Here is a 21,062-nt window from a genome sequence, read left to right on the forward strand (position 1 = left end):
ATCAATGTTATGTTGTGCTCTTGGCTTCTAGCGTCTATATCTATTTCCTTGGGCACCCTCCAATGGAGGAGGACTTCTAACAATGGTTTGACAAAACATACAAAGGTAAGGCAACTCTTGCACAATTCAAATTTGTTGGAAAAGGTTTCTATTTGGTCATTTTGGGCTCCAAAGCAAAGAGGGACTGGGTGCTTGCTCCCTTGGTGAGATACAAGGGAAATTTGGTTTATGTGCTACCATGGTCCTCATCTTTTTCCTCGTAAGGAGTACCCCAGCATGAATGCCCGATGTGGATCAAGTTCACTAGCTTATCGCCCTAGCGGCTAGTGGAGGAGACATCAACCATTGCAATGACATTGGGTAAGATATTGTACTCTCCATCCCCGACAACATCTTGGGGCTTACTTAAGGCCACTAGTAGAGTATGTATTCTATGGGACATAAGAAACAAACCCTTGGAGTTCTTGCAGTTGTAGGATGACAATGGGATGGAGGTGGTTCTCACTATCAAGTTCTCGATGTTCTTGGATGCATGTTATCGTTGTAAAGCTAATGGGCATTTTGCTAAAGCTTGTCCAATTAAGGCAGGCATTGAATCCAAAGTTGATGCTAAAAAGTCGAAGAGCAACACGGGCATTGCAAAAAATGATAAGTCGAAACTTGAAGAAAAAGGCAAACAGAAGGTGGATCAACCTAATGTTGTTGATAAGATGGGCAAGTACACAAAGATGGTTGAAGCCCATGCTGCTAGGAAAGCTCATAGTGAAAATAAGAAGAACTTGACTCCTTCAACATCTAAGGACAATTCTCTACAACAAAAGGAAAAGGCTAGCATAAAGAAAACATTGCTCCAAAAGGATTGGAGACTAAATGCTCCAAGAAGAAGAATTGCGAGCCCTCGATTAAGAAGCTTCCCCGTCGACCTCTAGTTGATAGGAATCATTAAGCTCTTCTTGATGGTCACGAAATGTTGGATGAACCATCTTCCATGCAATGAAAGGATAGCTATGTCTCCCAACTTGAAAGTGGCCTCTCGGAATGTATGGGGATTACCTATGGGATGATAAGGAAATACAAGCTCCATGTGTTGACCTTGTAGGATATTAAACTAGGCAAGGATGACTGTAATGTTCTTCATGTTAATGGCTATCAGACTTTCTCGGATGCTGCCACGAGAGGAAAGGGGGTACACTACTGCTAGATAAGGAGGAGTTGAAGCCACTTTTCATGTTCCGCTTTGGAGAGGGTTATGTAGGAGTGCAATGTAACTTCCTCAAAGAATCATTTTTTGTGTGCTTAGTCTATGCAATTAATGATCTAGGCCAGTAGGATTGCACAATGGAAATTTTTGAAGCAGTAACTCGACGGCAAGAATGCAATGGTAGCTAGTGACTAGAATATAATGGTGAGGGACTATGATCAGTCACATGGTAATGGCATGATGGTAGGTGCTAAGAGAGAGGGTTGGTTTTCCTTAGTGACCTCGTATGGCACTGCTGTTTGATAAAAAGAGAAGCTAAAGTATACATGGCATAATCAACATATTGGTCCCACATGGAGAGAAGCAAGACTAGATAGATTATGTGCAAGACTTCATAGCTATATGTTCATTAGGGCATCCTTGTCAAATCTCTCCATGTACATTGTTCAAGAATGCTTTAGCAGTTATTAGCATTAATGGATCCTCTACCCCTGCCTTTGATCTTAAGAGATCTATTAGGTAGGGATGCCCTCTAGCTCTTCTGCTCTTTGCACTTATCATCGACCCACTTCTCTGAAAGGTGGACAAAGTAATACAAAAAGGTACTATTAGAGGCCTCCCCCTTCTTGATGGCTCTCAAGCTACAATTCAATTTTTACAAATGACTATGCTTCTATTGTTGAAGCTAATCACCAATTTGTGTCTCACCTGCTTGGAATTTATGATGAGTTCTCTACACTTTCTGCCTTCAGAATCAACCAATCCAAGACAGAGCTGCTCCTAATATCCTAGAAGGACCCTGACCAATGGGTTATCTAGCTTGGTTTCAAGGTTATCAAGTCGAGAGAGATGGTTTGTTATTTAGATGCATTGATTGTAGTTGGGTGATGCTATCCCAATGTTTTAATTGGTTTTCTAACAAATTGATGGTCAATATGAAAGGCTGGATGCAATAAAATTATATTTTGCTGGCAAGCTGACCATTATCAAGGCTATACTTCTATCTACGACCATCTATATTGGATCATTGTTGCCTTTTAGCCAAGCAACTTGGATGAAGGTGGAGAAGCTGATAAGAAACTTTCTATGGTCAAGAAATGGCAGGAGATTGCAACCTTAAATGAGCTAGGACATACTCATAGAGGATAGGTCTAGAGGAGGAGTAGGGTTGAAAAGCTTACCTATGAAGTTGCTAAGCTTAATCCTATCACTACTCAAGAGACAACAGAATGCACAACCTTAGACCATCATTCTAAAGTACTAGATTCTGACAACCAATATCAAAGAAGGTCCATGGTGTCAGTTACCATGGCAAGATGCTATCTCTTATCCTCAACTAAAGATATCCATCCTGCAATCAAATGTGGCACAAGCTTTAGTGGCAAATTGGCAGAAACTCATGTTTAATGGTTGAATGGTTATCTAGGGGACCAAGACAAGGTGACACTTCCTCAAGTAGGAGCATTTGGCTATCCTCCTTTGCCTATGACCTTGCATTTTCACCAATCCACCAAAAGCCCAAGCTTGCAAAGACCATTCATGAAAAAGGCATCAAGATTTGGGATGAACTATGGGATAGGAACATCAACTCATGGATCTCAATAGAGGAAGCTCAATATAAGTTTCTTCTTTTAGATAATGAAAATTATAATTTAGTTGTAATCTTACAGCATAGGAGAGTAGACTGTGAAATACGCAGGATCTAGAGCATGGTAAATGCAGAAGCTATGGAGGTTGAAAGAGGAAAAAGAAACTCATGAAGACATTGACCCTGACTAGGACAAATTGTTACACAAGTGAATTAGGTTCCAAGATTGAGACTTGGACTCATAAACACAATCTTGTGTATTGACAGTGACGTGACACTTTACTAGAAAGAAAAGAGTATTATCATTGCATTAGAAAAAGAGTGCAAGTACAATGCTTTATAGGAATTGAGTGGTGGTACTTTCTCCTACTATGCATATGGGATTCTGGTCCTGAGCCCTCACTGCTTCTCACAAAGGGACTAAAGTAGGTGTGATTGCAAATATCTCAACACCCCTCCTCAATCACAACCAAAAGTACAAAGTGTGTAGAGGCTTTAGTGAAAGCAACACCTACAAAGTGTGGGCACGCCATAAACATGGCAAAAAACACCAGAGACTGTCGTAGAAAAGGCTAAGTGTGGGTACCACAAACATGATGGACATCCAGAGGCTGTAGCAGGGACCTCACAAAGTGTACAGAGGCTGTAGTATAAGGATAACTGAGGAGTTTACAAGTTTATGTTTGAGGCATTAGGGCTAGGAAATACAAAACCAAAAAAGTCTATCTGAATAGAAGGACTGATGAGGTTTGTCCTTCTCCTGGTGGTCTTCTTCTTCTTCCTTTGCTCCATTTTCTTCTTCTTCTTTGACTGCAACTAGATAGGCCTTTTGGGACCTCTTTCTAGCATGGCAAAACTTTTCAGTGTGTCCGGTCCTTTTGCAGAAGTCACAAAAGAGCTGATTCTTCTTGCCTTTGTACCTGTTTGCCAACATATAATGCATGCTCATCTCTAGAGGTACTTGGTTCTTCCTTAGTTTTTAGCTTCTTTTCCTCCTCTAACAGTGATGCCTGGATATCAACAAGTTTAGGATTTGGCATGTTGATTTAAGTTGTTGATACATTATTATATTTAGGAGGCAAACTCTTAAGTAGAACACCAATGCAAACATCTTCTTCCATTTTAATATTGATTCCTGCAAGTTGGGTTAGAAGTCCTTCCATGTAATTTAGATGTGTGGCAAGTGATGTGCTAGACTTCATTTCAAGCTTGAAAAACTCAATTAGGAGACCATACTTTGATGATTTAGACTGTGCACCGAACAAGGTGTCAAATCTCTTCCATGTATCCTGTGAGGTCTCACAGTTATCCACATGGTGGATATAGCTATCGTCTAGCTCCGGTTGATAATGGCATGAACCTTATCATCGTTCTTTTGCCAAGTGACAGCAAGATCCGCATCACGAGGCTTCTTTTCTTTTCCAGTGGTAATGGCCCAGAGGCCCTTCTTCATCAGGATCAATTTGATGCGGGTCTACCAGGTATGAAACCTGACTCCTTTGAAACGGGCAGTTGGAGAATCTTTGCCCATGTTCGACTTGAGAGACCAGCAGCAAATTAGCTTCAAATGATTGAGAATAACTAGGAATGAGTTGATCTTTGTATGTGTCAAAAGACACAAGCAATGGCAGTGAAGTATCAAAAGATACTAGTTTGAAATTTGATGTTTGTTGCTTGAGTTTGACTTGATGATCTTCAAAAAATCTTCATGGCTTTTCCTCCTTGTTGATTTTATGGTTGAATACTTGCTGAAAACTTCAGATTAGAGTGGCCTTGGCTTGGTTTAAGTGGCAAGAGAGAGAAAATGAAGGAAAAATGAGCTTATAGGTAAGTGGCTATGGTTGTCCTGTCAGCAACTGGTAAATGAGCTCCCAAGTGCTCCATAGGTTGAATCTGCTCAAACCCTTTGAGATGGAGGACCCCCACTAATGGGTCTAACTCCCCCTAAGAGGGTTTGTATTCATTATACTCCAGTTGAGAGATCTAAGCCTTCAAAGTGGTTGCTATCAAAACTGCACCTAGATTTGGAAAAATGCAAATGCTGAGCATGGTGTGCATCAATCTCCTTGATTTTTGTGCCAAGAAGTTGCTTTTGACCTGAAGAACAACTCTCGAGGAGAAAGCTTGAAGAGATATGGCCTGGTTGATGAGATATGGCTGCTCCAATAGAGGTAGGTAGGTGCTTTCCACAAACACAGTTATGGCAGCAACTCTGAAAAGAGGCAATGCTAAAGCTATAGTTGCCCAATCTCAATGATTGAGGTGCCAAGAAGGAGCTAGAGAAATACTTCTCTAGAAGGTAGTTTAGAGAGATTTGGCCTATGGAGAGAGATATGAAAGCTTAAAATTGACAGGGTGCTACTGTCTATGGCTGCCATGGAAGCTTCATTGAAGGTAGGAATGCAAATGAAGTTGGAGATAGGGTCCAGTACTCAAACTGAGCTGAGAAGAGATGGAAAGGAGCTGAGAGGAGTGAAAGGAGAGTTGGGCCATGCTCAACTGAGCTCTAATACAATGTGAAATATGCGGGATCTAGAGCATGGTTGGTAGATGCAGAAGCTATGGAGGTTGAAAGAGGAAAAAGAAACTCATGAAGACATTGACCCTGACTAGGACAATTTGTTACACAAGTGAATTAGGTTCCAAGATTGAGACTTGGACTCATAAACACAATCTTGTGTATTACAGTGACATGACACTTTACTGGAAAGAAAAGAGTACTATCATTGCATTAGAAAAAGAGTGCAATTACAATGCTTTATAGGAATTGAGTGGTGGTACTTTCTCCTACTGTGCATATGGGATTCTGGTCCTGAGCCCTCACTGCTTCTCACAAAGGGACTAAAGTAGGTGTGATTGCAAATATCTCAACATAGACTGGCCTTCATCAGTTGTCATAAGAGATGACTCATGTTTGAAGGACCTTGTTTCCATAATAGGTAAGCAATTGTGCCACTATAGATCATCTAGAGAGCTTTGTTCTCCATCTCATGCTATCTACATGAATCTACATGCTAAATGGAAAAAGGAATCCCCCTTGGCAAGAGTGGATACATGGAAGAGGCACATTGGTAAAGTCTGGAGAGCGATGCCATCTCACAAATTCAACGTTATGAGATAGTTGATGTATAAAAAGCTTCATTTACGAGCTAGACTGACTAGGAGATTCCCAATTTCCCCTCTCTATCCATTCAGTGGAAGATTTGATGAGATGGAGAAACATCTCTTCTAGGATTGTATTCATCTCTTCCTTGTTTGGAAATAGGTCAAAAGGTGGTTGAAGAAAGCAAACTTGGTTGACAATTTTAGCATGTCAATGGCTTTTTTTGCAGACCCAACTTTGTTGGATGAGAGCATATGAAAGCCAGTTGCACTCCTAGCTACTATAACTATTAAGTTTATTTGGGTTCATAGAAACAACTACTTGTTTGGGTCTTTTTTTGTAGACCCAACTTTGTTGGATGAGAGCACGTGGAAGCTAGTTGCACTCCTATCTACTATAATGTGGGAGCTCACACTCGACCACCAAGACCCATGGACTGCTTATTTTTTCAAGCAGTTCTAGCCAAGTGCAATGCATGATTGAGTTGCTTTCTCTGACGAGCTTTTTTGTAGCTTCATGATCAAAGGTGCAGGCTAAAGCTCCAAGCTCCAAGCTCCATTGCCACACACGAGACAAGAGAAGAGAAGAGAATAAAAGAAGAAGATAGGAGAAGATGGAGAGCTTCTCCACCACAGTTTCTCAACCTCACACACTCACTCCCTCGCACTCCCTCTCTCAAGCACAAGCACAAACAAGAAGAAGAAGAAGAGAGCTAGTTTTAGCCACACACAAGAATGACCTTCTTCATTCACTTTTTGCATTTTATACATGCCCTACCTCCTCCTTAGGCACCCATCTCTTTTTTACATGACCGGTCATTTTAGCCTAGGTCCTCTTTCCCTGTTCTCTTCCTATTTACATCGTTCCTTCACCCATGCCTGTCTACATTTACAAATTGCACAAGAGGGAGTCTAGCGCTCTTTTAAAAAAATTTGAAGTGTGCTTCTATATTTAAAATGTACCTTTTTCTTTTTGCACTCACCTTGGACTTTTAAAGTTGCTCCTACACTTTTGGCCTTTTTCCTCTAATTTTTCTATTGGACCACCTTTTTCCTCTTTGCCCTGCATCTTTTGATTTTTGCTTTCTTTGCACCAGGGTTAATATTACACCCCTCCTAGTCAAGTGCTAGTCCCATGGCACTTGTTGGTGAGGGCTTGGATGGTTGAAGGTTTGCCATATGGGTTGATGATGGGGCTTTGGGGGGATTGGCTATGGAGAAGAAGCATAATAAAATGGATGTGAAGTTGTGGAGGTCGAGAAGAGATCAAGTGGGTGACAAGAGTCTCTGAGGTCAGTTGATCATGGGTTATCAAATGTACTTGAAAAGGAAAAGGAAGTGCACTACCCGAGGGTGTGCCTACCTCACCTTGCAGTGTATGGTGTCTATGCCAGTGGAACTTGACCTTAGAACCTTAGGCAAGCTTGTGGCATTGTCTCACACTTGAGGACTCAGATCGTGCAAGGGGAGGTGTTGTGGGTGTCACTTAGGGAGACATGTCTAACCATAGGTGAGGGAAACTCCCTAAGCATGTCCTGCCCTTGATGTACCCTAAGTGTGAACTGGTGGAAGGGGCTAGGGATATAATTGTCCCTAGGTATAGTATCTATGACACTCTTATGCTACATGAGAATTCAATTTCTTCATTTTCTTATGCTTCGCCTTTATCTTTTCTTTGCTTTTTAAAAATATTTAATACATTAGGAGGGAGCAGCTAGATGTCATCCCGATGCTCTTCATAAGAGCTACTTAGAGACTTGGTAAGGAAGGGTCTACTCTGCAAGTAGCCTTTTATGTTAATGTGTACATTTAGGGGTGTCATTGATAGGAAGGGGTGATTACACTTGGTGAAGTGGCTATTGTTCATATCTTTAAGGACTGCTATACAAAAGAAAGGTAGGAGTGTGGCCCTTATCATGAGGCGTCAAGCCATCGTGCAACTATCGATTCCTCCATTGAGATAAAAAAAGAGTGGCGGTAGCAACGCAGGCTTTTGCTTGAGCAAAATAATTACAAATAGTGATGAATGCCAAGTTAGGGTAGGATGAAAACTCATTGAGGAAGTGTGTGATGGATGAGCATATCTCCCAATTAGTGAAGCTTAAGCACTCCTCTAGACTCCCTGCATTCACATTATAGATCTTAGGAAAATCATACCTGACATGAACATTCAGGTTGTAGTCTACTCCTATTCTCTGCAGATATAGTATGTAGGTGGGATCATTGTGCTTCTCCAATAGTATGGTGTTACAGAAGGCCATCCAAGCATCAAGATTGGAGTCTTAGACACATGGCCTCCATTTCGATTGGGCTTCATATCCGTTGACGGTCTTTGGGATCTCCCAAAACTTGCCTTGCCCCAATAGTCCATAGCCTCTTTTTGCCACCTTGTAGGGCATTTTTCTCTTTCATCTGTCCATGGATTTCCTAGTCATTGTGCAAGCCTGATCACCTACTCCACCACTCTTAGAGACAAGACCTTGTCTAAAGAGTGAGGGTAGTGGAAGGAGAACTCAAAAGGTCGGCATTTGTTCTCCCACTGCTCCCAAACAGCTAGTTCCTAGGCCCCTTTGCGAGATTTGGACTTCATGAACTTGTTGCAATTGGGCTCTCAACCTCCTCTGTGCTTGCTCCACCATCTCTCTTCTCTTCCTTTTTGCTTCCATCACCCTTTCTGGAACTGCGCTTTCCTCGGGATCTTTGGGTGGCATCTCTTGCCATAGTGGGCTAGGTTCATATGGTTGCTCTTCCTCATCTTGGCCTTGCTCAAAGTTTGACCCCTCTTCCTATATTGGCTCTCTTGACTTTTCAATAGGGTGTTGCATCTGTTGTTCCTGCTCTCCAAACCCTAACTCCTCGAGCTCCTTTGTTGAGAGCCCAGCGTGTCTCAAGTACTGTCATTGTTACTTTGTGCTTAGGCTAGTGCTGGTTGTGAGGGTGCGCTCCTAGAGATTGTACCTTATGGCTCTTCTTGTAATTTCTAGCTTCCTTTTTAGCCCTTCTATTGTATCCTCACCTTCAGCTAGGGTCACATGCAGCATGGTATTAAGAAAGGCTTACAATTGGACTTCTATACCTGCCTCCACTACTTCCACCCTTGCTAGTGCCATGATTCGTTCACTTTCCATCAAGGCAAGGTGTTCGGTAAGGTCTTAAGCCTTCTAGCACTCTTTTCTTTCCAAGATCTTGACTTTTTCTCCATATATTTCTATGCCTTGAATCTGGTATTGCGACAACATCATTACCATCTATTCTTGCTTCTTCCAGGTCTCAAGCATCTTCTCCTTGTACACTATTTGTGCGGCAGTTCAATTGCTCTTCCAATCAATCCTTCTCTTGGAGGGTCACATGGAGTCAGTTTTGCACCTCTATCAGTCTTTTAGCTAACACCTCATCTTTTTGTGCCTTGGCATCGTGTAGTTCTTTAAGCAACCATTCCTTTTGTTGTATCTCCGTACGGAACTCTACATAGGCCTGAGTCTTCACTCTTTCTAACTCCTCAGTGAGCTCATCTCCAATTTTCTTTAGTTGCTCGAGGTGCTCCTCCATGTTTTTATTTTATTGTAAGAGGACTGAGAAATCCATCTCCATCCATATCTCCTTCCCTACCTTCGCATCATGGGGCTCTTTTTGCGCTCTCTTCTTCCTTCTTTGCCTCCACTTCCTTCTTCGCTTCCAACTGCTTCTTTAGGTCATTTATTTGTCTCTGATGGGTGGCTATTTGTTGCATCTTCTCAAGCTAATAAGTTGTGAATGCATCTCTTTCCACCTTCAGCTCTGCCAACACTACCTTCCTCTCTTCCTTCACCTTTTCCAATTGGGCTAACAGCTCTTTTACGTATTCATCATAATTCGTTGGCACTGACATAGCCAAGGGTACGTATGTCATTGAGGCTTCTATTCTAGGCTTCTTTAGGTATTTTCTTGACTTTGCATCCACAACATCCAGCCTCTTCATCTCCCTAGCATTGGGGCTCCTCCACTTGGTGTGCTGGGCCAAGCTGCTACACTATGTTGACTAGGTATTGTACCCAAGCCATCACATTGCTTTGGTTCACTATGGCTTCTGTGGTTTCCTGTGTGGTGGTAGGCATGGCAACCATGACAGGTGGTGTGGAGCCTCCCGCTTGTCTACCATTGTAGGTCCTTGAGTTGCTTCTGTTGTGCTAGCGGCATTGGTGCCTAGTGCATCTTCTAGGCTCGTCCTTGCCAACTCTTTTGATTGGGAGGTTTGCTCAACTGACAATCTAAGAGTGAGAGCCATCTGCTCATCATCTTCTCTTTTTAGCCTTTCCTCCTCCTCTTTTTGCTTTCTCCTTTGTTATTCTTTAGCCCTTTTAGACTCTTCTTCAACCTTTTGCATGCATTCATCCTCTTCCTCCTACTTCTTCATTTGTTCATCTTCTAACTTTCTTGATTCTTTCTATGCAGCTTCTAAGTCTTTGTCCCCTTCTACTATAGTTCCCTTCTTTTTGCTTGGAATTCTCAACATAATCTATCCCTTTACTCCCTTTCTTGATGGAACATAGCCTTCCTCACCTCACTTGCACTAATAATTATTTCACTCAAACCCTCCTGTTGTTGTTGAGCTTCCTTCGTCAATGCAACTTGCTTTGCTTTTGTACTCTTGCAATTTCTTCATTCCCCAAGTTTTTCGGTAGAGAATGAAACTAGGGTGCTCACCTTAATGGTTGAATGCACTAGCAACCCATGGGCCAGTGAGCGCTCATGTGTTTCTTCCACCACTTCTTCCCTCTCTACATCTCCCACAACTTCCTAAATTATGGCAGTTAGCATGCCCCCGATTTCTTGTTGTTCTTGTTGTGGAAGCCAGAGACTCCCCACCTACTTCTTTAGGGCCCATGGCTATCACTTTTATTGAAGACTCGGTGGTCTTATGCACGTAGCCTACGTATGTAATGTAGGTCAAGACATTAGTTAGAAAGTTACTAGAAAGCTACTAGTGATGTGCAGTTCTTTCTTGGTCAGGATTTGATCGGGGTGGGCCATAACATGATCTTCTAACGATTGATTATGAGTGATGGCCAAGACTCTGGACGAGGAAGGAGCCACATAGGTTGAGTCGTACTCAGAGGTTTTGATAGCATGTCTCTACTCGGTGTTGGTCATAATTTGGTAGCTCTCTTGTTCCCATTGGAGACAGAGAGCATACCAATTTTGCAGGAAGAAAGAGTTAGAGTCCACTAGCTTTTTCAGCTCTTCTAGCTCCTGGTTTTTTCAGAGACTTTGTGCTTGCTATAGAAGGTGATCAACCACTGTTTGAGAGCTTGCTCTTGAGAAATCTTGTTTGGCGATCAATTCCTCAGCTACCATGGGAATCTTGACAAACATGAATTCATATTCTTCCCATGTGAATAGCAAGGAGCATATATTTGTTGTTGCTAATGGCTCATCTAGGAGGTCTAAATCCAACCATTCATAGCTCTTAGCAAACATGGTGAAGGTGGCGTCCAAGCATTTGATACAAGTGACCAAGTCATCCCCATATTCATGGCTAGGTCTAAGGCCAAAGTAAGGATAGATCTCTTCTCATAGGAGGGTCTAAGGCCTGTGGGAGGTTGGGGTTTGACTAGATTGGATAACTTAGCAACAACTAATGCTTGCTTTATGGACTGGTCAATAGGATATTTGTTGACCACTTGTGCAATGGGTTGGTCTTGCAGCTCAGTTGTTGTTGTGTTGCTTTTTGCTTATGGAACAACTAGGACACTAAAAGTGTCAGGTTGAGTCAGTTTCAGTGTAGAGGGATGCGATTTTGGTCAATAAGCCTGTTGTGGTCCTAGGGGTTTGGTACCTTTTAGGTCAATTGGTTTCTCATTTCTAGTTGGCTTACTATCTTGGGGAGATGGGCCGAAAGGCGATGTCTAAGGGACACATGTGCCACTCAACCTTAGGCAACCAAATCCATTTTTTGCCTTCGTAGTAGCCTTGAGTGCGCAATAGGACTTTAGGGACCCATCGCGGCTTGGCTATTTGTCTGCTTCTATAGCGCAGCTTTGTCTCCTAGGCCTAGGGCATGAGGTTCTAGGATTATGAGTTTGTATGTGGGTTGGCTCCTAGATGGTGGCGATCATCGTTTGGTACCCATTTGAGCTATTGCTTAGTGGTGTTGGGTGTGTCTATTGGGGGTTGCAACCGATTTACTTTGGTGGGGTGGGACTTGTCACGACCCCCCTCCTTAGGCTTGGCACTAGCTTTCTTGAATGGCATCCTAGTAGCATTTCCTTACTAGTAGCCTTAGTATTAGGTAACACGTAGAAGATCATTGGTAGGCTTTTAGTCTCAATAGAGACTGCTAGTTTGCACTTTTTTAACAGTGAGTAAGACTGCCCCCCAAACAAGCTAAGTTTAGCATTAGTAGATTGTAACTAGGGATGACCAATGAGGGTTCAATGGTCATGTGTAAAAAGATTAAAGTTATCTCCCTCGTCAATGAGTGCATCAAAGGCATGTGTCTTTTGGGCAATGACTGATATGTGTAGGTAGGCAAGTGCTACTGCTTCCTCATTCTTATCCTCCTCTATCTCAGTGATGGTGATTCCAACATTGGAGGCTTGTGCAGCGGATGCATTGGAGGGTAGTACTTCTTGAGATGACTACCATTAAAGAAGCCTATGCCCTCTCCTTCTAGATTCTCAAGCTCTACAATACCAGTTCACCTAATGTTGCGAACCTTGAAAGGTCCCAATCCTCTAAACTTCATCTTCTACTTATGGCCCTTTATAAAGTATAGCAACACTAGGTCGCCTTGCTCGAAGTCAAGTTATTTGACATGTTTGTTAAACCAGCTCTTGCATCTTGCCTTCTTACAGATCATGGCATGGTTTGCTAGGAGTTGGGTCTCAGATAGGCGTTCTAACTCTACCAGGCATTTCGTCCATGCTTCCTTTCCATCCTATCTCTCTTGGACTACCACTTTCAAGCTTGAAATGAAGAACTCCATTGGCACGATTGCTTTAGTCCCATAGGTTAGTTTGAATGGTGTTTGCCCTAACGGCCATCTTATAAGCTGTCCTATAGCTCCATAGTGCTACCATGAGCTTGTTGTCCCAGTCAATACATGATGTGGAGACTACCTTAGTCAGGACATTTACTAGGATCTTATTTAGGGATTTCGCCTGACCATTAACTTGAGGATAGTATGGTGAGGATTTTCTATGGATGATTAAGAAGATGGACAGTAAATGGGCTATCACTTCATTAATGAAATGCATGGCTTGATCACTAAGTACTTTGATGGGGTGGCTGAATTATGAGATCACCTGCTCCCAAAGGAACTTAGTTGTGATCCTAGCATCGTTCTTTCTGTTGGATCAAGCATTTGCCCATTTCATGAGATAACCCATTGCTACAATTATGTAGTTCGCGTGTGAGTACTGCACTGCAGGGTTGATCGGCCCAATGAAGTCGATTCTCCATTTTTCAAAGGGTTGTCATGCTATTACTGGGTTCAACTCCATCTTGTCCTTACGGATGGGGATTTTGGTCCTTTCACACTTGTCGCAATGCTTCACAAACTTAGTTACATCGCAGAATAAGGTGGGCCACCATAGTTGAGTTTGCAATACCTTGTGTGTTGTAGTGTCTCCGCTATAGTGTCCTCCAACAATTCCACCATGCACTTCAACAAGTACATCATGCATCTCATGCTCACACATACATCTTCACAATAACCCATCCTTTCCTAGCCTATAGAGCTGGCCAACTATTAATAACTGATAGGGCTGAATCTTGAGGATAAGATGAATTAGCCTAGCCTTCTCTATAGGTCTTTCAGGTAATCCATGCTCTAGGACTTGGACTATGTCATCTATCCAATATGGTGTTAGATCGGCCCTAAACAGGTCTCATTCACTGGACATGCTGAAAAGGCGTGCATTAGATAAGTCATCTGATGCCCTATTTAGTAGCTTCTCCTGTGGGTATGTGGGACATAGAGAAGTCAAATTCTTCTTACCTTTGCATACAACCATAAGAAGTCAAATTCTAGAAGCAGAAGTGACCATCTAGCTATGCATCCTGTAGTGCAAAGCTTGTTCACCAAATAAAGCAAAGCTTGATGGTCAACGAGGAAGGTAAGGGGTAGCTAAAAGATAATGACAGAACTTCTTTATAGTGAACACCATAGCTAGGCCTTCCCTTTCCATTGTGAAGTAATTTGTCTCTGTATATGTGAGTTGTCTACGATGGTGCAATCATGGGGGCCACCATAGGGCTTTCATAGCCCCCCCAGTGGGCCATCTCCCTCTAAGAGGGTTTGTAGAAATTCCTCCTCTCCTGGCTGCTATAAGCAAAACCCTAATTGTGGGTTTCTGGTAGCCATAGCCAGAAAGCTTCAAGCTTTTCCATTTTTCAAAATTTTCAATTTGTAATCATTAAAAGGGATTCTAATCACTGAAGCATATGCTCTAAAGTGTGTTCCTAGTCTGTGAGTAGCACCAACACTCGGGGGACATCATAAGCTCACCGAGAAGCGTGACTTCAATGTCAGCAATAAGTCAAGTGTCTCACTAAGCTTGATATGGTAATACCTAAACATCTCAATCTTGAGATTAGTGCTTCTAAGCACTGAAAAGGCATTTACTAACATTAGTACTATTGCCCTATGAATACTAATGTGATTGAAATCTCCTCAGATTGTTCATCAAGTGTTGAGGTCATTAATCAACCTTGCTCAACCAAATGCTCGTATACTAAATCGCAAGGAGGGGAAGAGCTAGAAGTCCAGTCAAAATTCACCTCATTGAAACCTAGGAAAACAATAAAACTTAAATCAAGGGTTGCTCAAAGAATAGGACCATCAAAATCTTATCTTGAGATATTACATATGTATGATTTCCAACCTTTTTCATCTTTACAGTTTTAAAGTTGGTTATCATTTGTAGGGCTATCAATTTTGCTATTTGGTTCTCGTACTTGGCCACCTGTAAAGGACTAGACATTGTCATTGCTTAAGGCAATAGGTAAGACCTTCCTATAATGGCCATGGCCTATGCAGATATAAGGCCTCAAATTCACAAGTTCAATGGAAAAGATTTCATCCTTGGCAAGTCTTGGTAAAATATAAAATGATGGAATGAGGCTATTGGCCCTTCATGAAAGGGACCAAAGTTATTGACCCATCCAATCCCCTTGATGTAGAAGATGATGAAAGAGCTCAGGCCATCATCATGCTTCATTTGGATGAATCTTTAATTCATCATATTGACCAACTCTCCACTGCCAAAGAGAAGTGGGATGAGGTTGAAAGGCTCTATGGCACTACTGGGAAGAACTCCAAGATTTTTCTAAAGATTGAGTTTTGTAGCTTGGAGCGTAAACATGGAGAAGATCTAAGCAAGTTTATTTCACATATGAAGGGGCTCATGGCACAACTAGTCTTCGTTCAAGCACCAATTCATGATGAAGATGCCATTGCCATTCTTTTGAAGTCTGTGAAGAAGGTCTTTCCAACCCTTGTGACTACCCTAACTAATATCCCGAACCCAACCTTGGTAAGTACCATTTAATCATTCCTGAATGAAGAGAAGAGGAAACATAATGAAGGGACTTTAGCATTTACTTCCCATGAGCAAGTGTTAGTCCATACAACTTCTATAAAGTGCTCCTTTTGTCATAAAAAAGGGCATATTGTAAGCAATTGCTAGAAGAAGTATCCCGGCAAAATGAAGTGCAATAAATGCAAAAAGACAGGGCATATCACCATTAAATGTCCCAGTATTCCAAAAGTACCTAAGGAATTGGAGGCCAACTTTGCCTCCCAATCCACAGATGATCGACTCTTTTGAGTCTTGTAACACTTTCTACCTATAACCATCTTTTGTAGCCTAATTTATAAAGGCATCTCATTATGGATTAAGGGGGGGGCATCCTATCATGCTTTATCCAATGCCACTTGGCATTGAGGGGGGATGTTGAGAAGTAAGCATGTAAACTCTCCTTATACTAGAGAGGATAAGGGTAGCTAGGTATAAATGGACTGGAGGACAAGGGAGCAAGGGGAAACCCTAACCCTAAGGCTATATAAATTGCCTAAAGTACACCCTCATAGTTGAGGAGAGTGTACTAGTTGTACCTTTGAACAACTTACTAAGCAATATCTTATTATTGTACTTGAGCTCTCTCTCTCCCTCTTGTGCACACTCTCTCATGCTTCCAACTCTGATTTGCAACATCTCTCTCTCCTCCTCTCCATCTATCCTCCCCTCTTCTTTTCTTTCTCCCTCTCTTTATTTTCCAAATTTCCTTATTTTGTCTCCCTCTCCCTCGCCTACTCTCTCTCTCTCTCTCTCTCTATATATATATATATATATATATATATATATAGAGAGAGAGAGAGAGAGAGAGAGAGAGAGATGTTGTGTATATATATATATATATATATATATATGTACACACACACACACACACACCTCTCTCTCTCCCCCTCTCATAAACACAATGTAGAAAGAAAAGAGAAAGAAAGAAGGAAAGGATTACCTTGAGGCTCTAAGACACATGCTTGCTCTCTTGAAGCTTTCATTCATGGTGGTCTTCTTCTTCTTCAGGGTGTCTTCTCCTTTGCACTCTTCTCTTTTTTCATCTCCTTTACATGCTTTCTTTTGCTCCCTCTCAAAGCTCTCCCTCTCTTTCACTCTCCTCCTCTCTTGCTCTCAGTCTTGCTCTCTCCTTCTCCTATGTGTGTGTGTGTGTGTGTGTGTGCGCGCGCGTGCGCATGCGTGTGTCCCTCCCTCCCTCTCTCTCTCAAGAGTCGTGGTAAAAATGCCATGACTATTTTGGTGTGTTTTTTCCCTTATAGTAAGGTGATGCTATTAGCATTGCTATATGATAGCAACACTGATAAAGACTATGAAAGTGAAATAATTAAACTACTTGCCATAGTTTTTGAAGGTATCTAGTAGCTAGTCGGTTTTGGGATTCTATATCAAGGAAATTCATCACATTATTATATAGACATTATGTAATTACTTCTCTAAACACTAACTTTGAATGCCTATGTTGGGTTAAGACAACCTATATAGGAGCTTTCGAGGCTCCTAAAATCTAGTTAAGACTATCTCAGAAAGGCTTCTAGTATATCTTGTCTTTGAAATTACATGTGTAAATCTTTTAATTGTAGATGAACTACATTATTAGTTAATTAATTTTATTGCAATTTTATTCATGCTTTGATGGGATGATCCAATAATATGTATAGTAGTGCTTTTTTGTTTTGTAATACCAGAGGTTTGAAGATAAGTCTCCTAACTTGGTTGAATCATTATGGGTGGTAAACCTTGTCCAATTTACATTAATAGTCATTCTTCTTTTTTGCCTATATATGCATGTCTTGTTGATGAAAGCTAACTGAATATCTTTAACAATGTTCTTCTTAAATGATATTGCATCAATTGTATATTAATAGTTTTGTTTTGCAATATTCTAATATTCGGTAGTAACATTGATATAGTTCTTAGGGTTTGATTCTTTTCTAGTATCTTTGTAGGTGCAACTTGGCCTTATGACTACACTTGCAATACATATAGATGGTAAGGCTTTCACCTTCATCTTTTATATGCATGCATGTAATAATGGGACCCTTCATCCACTTAGGCTTGGAAAAGACTACTTCTAAGGGCTACTTCAATGATATTCATAAATTTTTACATATTTATATTTATTTCAATGCCATTTTTTAAATACTATCTCAAAATATAAATTATGCATATATGTTTTCCATATCCAAAGGATCTTTGTTTGTTTATAATGTTTAATTAGCATAAGTTCTTACCTTGTTATTATGCATATAAATTAGGTATTGGATTTGTAATAAATTATTATTAAATTTTCAATAACTCTATATGGTTATTTTTACAAAATGGGATTTTTATACTAAACACACACATTCACTTTATTAGGACCTTGGCTAGGTTAGTATCATATAGGATCATTGAAAAATTAATAAATTATATAAAAAACAAAAGTACCTTCCAATCTTTCCTTGTGCTAACCAATTGGTTTTGTAAAAATTGTGACTTGGGTCTATGCGATTGGGAACATTAACATGATATTTACATTGATAACCCTAAAATCTAGCTATGATTATTGTGGGTGTTATGGGTCCTTTGGACCTAATGTTTTGAAGGGTTATTATTATTTGCCAATTTTTATATGAATTATTGGCGTAGTATAATGTAGCTTACCTCATGTCTCATAATTTACAAGTGTATTCTAGTGATACTCACAGTTAGATTCTTTGCCATATGAGGAGGTACTTTTTCTAATCTACTATCCTTTCAAATCAATCTTGGATATATGTTGCTATATGATATGACACATTGACACATTGAATGCAATGATCTACTAATGATTTACTCCTAATATACTCTTGAATATCTCAGAAGTACATTTGTTTCTACTGGGGAGTAGGGCCACTTGGTAGGCACTACTCCCCACCTTGTGGCCCTATCCTCGCGAATGGGATAGGACACACACACTAGTGTACTCAATCACTTGAAGATATCATCCATTTGCTTCTGGACAAATCTATGAGTCCCTAAGCTTAGTTGCTATCCTTTATGTATTTGAGAGATGTTTTGGTTATCCTAGATGAGAACATTTTAAGTTGTCATGTGAAAGATGTTATTTTAAAGTTTGATCTATATATTCATTTATTGGACCAAGGGGTGTATGTGTCCTTCTAAGCTATTTTTATTATATTTGCTATTGTGGAAAGACATATTGGCATCTACAATTAGATTCTATCCTACTTAAGCCATGCCTTCACATTTTAAGCTATTCTACTTATACTTCTTGTTGTGAAAAGACATATTAGCATCCACAATTAGATTCTATCCTACTTAAGCAATGCCTTTGATGTTTTACAAGAAGGGATGCTTTTTATTTTATTTTATTCCATTTATAATTTCATAATTCTTTCTTTCAAGCTTTTCCCTATCATTATTCTACTCACCTTCAAAAATCCCTATCCTCTTTTATTGGAAAATAGCTCATCATCTTTTATATATATCCTCTTTTATTGGCAAATGGCTCATTGTCTTTTATATATATTTCCCTCTCAACTAGTTGTCCTATCTCTATTATTCCCTCTCAACTAGTCTTTTATATATATTTCCCTCTCAACTAGTTGTCCTATCTCTATTATTCTCTTGTCATTTGCCATTCACCAAAGCCCTACATTCATGTTTTTATTTTGTCATTTTACTGTCAATTGTAGCTATATCCCAACCCGAGATTGCCTTTCTACTTCTAAATGTCCTATTTCATCTACCTTTTAGCAGGTTTCCTTCTACCATTTTTTGTTACCATATTTCAGTAGCGGTATGTGTGATTACATTTAGGAGCACTTGGGTGCTTTTTTCCCTCTCTAGGAGGTTTTTTCCCCATAGCCTTGTATATATGCCTATTCACTTTAGGACATACTTAGCCTTGTAAATATTCTCTATTAATACTCTCAATACAATTTGTTTTGTGTGTTCTCAAGCTTCCTTCTCCAAGCACTGTGTGTGTATTCTTGCAATTCTAAATCCAACGAGTGATATGATGTATCTTCATGATCTCTCATGTGATGATACAATTATTACTTCTGGGTCACTATGTCCTAGGTTGTATAAGCTCAATAATTATGGTTTGAGGGATTTATTGTATTAAACCCTCCATATCACATGCATTCAATGCTTATTTTAAAAACTATTATATGTGATTTTTTCATGAATAAAACACACATTTTTCCCATTCAAACTATGAACCCCACTTTAAGTGACATCCCCTTCTATATGTTAAAACAACAACTTAAAAAAGGAATTGAAAACCCCTTCTATTGAACCCATGTGATAGACTAATATATTTATGATTGGCCCCTAAGAATTATCATAGTAAATGTATACAAGACATGACATACGTAATTGTAAATCCTCTAGTTGTTTTAGATGAAAAAATCATGCATATTTTGGTCATTTGAAATTTTCTAGTTTGCTGCACCTACAAAAATCTTATATAACGTCTTCATTGCCTACTCATGAAGCACCTATAGAGCACGTTCATGAGGGCTACATATTGGGCAAACTACAATGCTCTTCCTTTCTAAATGATGATTCAATGAGAGTTATAAACTAACTTGTACACAATAATGTTTGTGGTCTAATGCAAACACCATCTTTTAGTAACTTCCTGCAATTTCATTAATGATTACTATAGGTATACATGAGGATATACTTTGAAAGCTAAGCCCAAAGTATTTTTGTGTTTCAAGGAGTTTAAAAGCATGGCTAAAAACTTGTTAGGATGTAAAGTGGGAACTTTGCATTTTGATTGAGGGGGAAGTATATGGCTTCAAAATTTAATGCATATCTAGTTGAATGCGGGGCAAAAAACCAATGTGTAATGTCACATAAACCACAACAAAATGGTAGGAGAGAGAAATGATAGATCTTTGATGGATGGCATGATGTATCATTAAAAGTCCATTAAAAGTCAAGCTTTGCTACATACTTTTTGGCTTGAGTTTGGTTTGTGTACATCTTACATGCTTCAACCAAGGCATCACAATCTATCACTCCATATGAGGCTCATTATGGTTAGAGGACATTTGCTGCTCACTTACATGTTTTTAGTTGCTTGGTTTATGCATTGATAACAATGCAACAATAATGTACAAAATGGGATGACAAGGTTGTAAAATGCACTTTTATAAGTTATAATACTAAAAGAAAAGGTGATAAGTTTTATCATTCGCAAACTAAGCATATTGTAATAGTCATCATGTTGTCTTTGTGGAAGATGTTGTTAAACCTTTACTTTCATGTACAAAAGAGATAGATGCTTAACATGTGTGACACTTTGTTGTCTCTTTTCAATAATGGGATAGTTTTTTAACAATCATGTCATTGACATAAACCATAATGCCTTGGCTTGGTCTGCACCTCTTGTATTATGGGTGTAGCTCGAATGAGCGTGTCTTGCAGATCCGTTGGGCGCATTGATTCCAGGCGAGTGTTTATGGGTGGGTTTAATCCAGCACAAAACTTTGACACCTGTTGTGTCGTATCCATTTGTGGCACGTACTTTAAAAGAGAGACGAACTTTGAATAGTATTCATCTAGGGATAGACCAAGCTGCTTGAGTTCATAGAACTTATTCATCTTCTGTGTG

This window comes from Lygodium microphyllum, chromosome 21 (genome assembly GCF_053477565.2).
Source record: "Lygodium microphyllum isolate KBCC chromosome 21, Lygodium_microphyllum_v1.1.10, whole genome shotgun sequence".
In the NCBI taxonomy this organism is placed as follows: Eukaryota; Viridiplantae; Streptophyta; class Polypodiopsida; order Schizaeales; family Lygodiaceae; genus Lygodium; species Lygodium microphyllum.